Consider the following 411-nt stretch of genomic DNA (forward strand, 5'->3'; position numbering starts at 1 on the left):
TGGCAACAGAGAGTTCGTCTCAAGTTCCCCACTCCCCCCACCCCCCCGCCCCGAGTATTTACTTGCATGAACAAACAGGAGCCCTGAGTCACATTAAAATCAATGAAGGTCTGCACAAAGATCATGATTGTATTGGAGAGTTGAGACCCTTGGAAGTTAAGACTGCCTATGTCAACTCAGTGAATAAGTAGAGTTTTGATGATGGAAGGGAGGTCTGTTCTCTCTGAGGTTCTGTTCTTGGCTAAAAATTCTGAAGTTGTAGGATATAAAGAAGCACATTATGGGCAGAGATGCCAACTGTCAGTAAAAAAAAACAGCTAAAATGGTTCTCAGTGAAGTTCATTAAAAAAACAACAACTTTAGCTCTCAGTAAAAACACTAAGCAGGTGCAGAGTGGTTGACATTTTAATA

At 41.4% G+C, this 411-nt stretch overlaps 1 protein-coding gene across 1 annotated transcript in view; it reads left to right on the forward strand.

Moving 5' to 3' along the window:
- The window catches only part of ABCB5 (ATP binding cassette subfamily B member 5), a 93,673-nt gene that overhangs the window by 61,538 nt on the left and 31,724 nt on the right, over positions 1-411 (forward strand). The window lies entirely within an intron of this gene.

The sequence above is a fragment of the Gavialis gangeticus genome, unplaced genomic scaffold (assembly GCF_001723915.1).
Source record: "Gavialis gangeticus isolate Ggan-Ray unplaced genomic scaffold, GavGan_comp1, whole genome shotgun sequence".
In the NCBI taxonomy this organism is placed as follows: domain Eukaryota; kingdom Metazoa; phylum Chordata; order Crocodylia; family Gavialidae; genus Gavialis; species Gavialis gangeticus.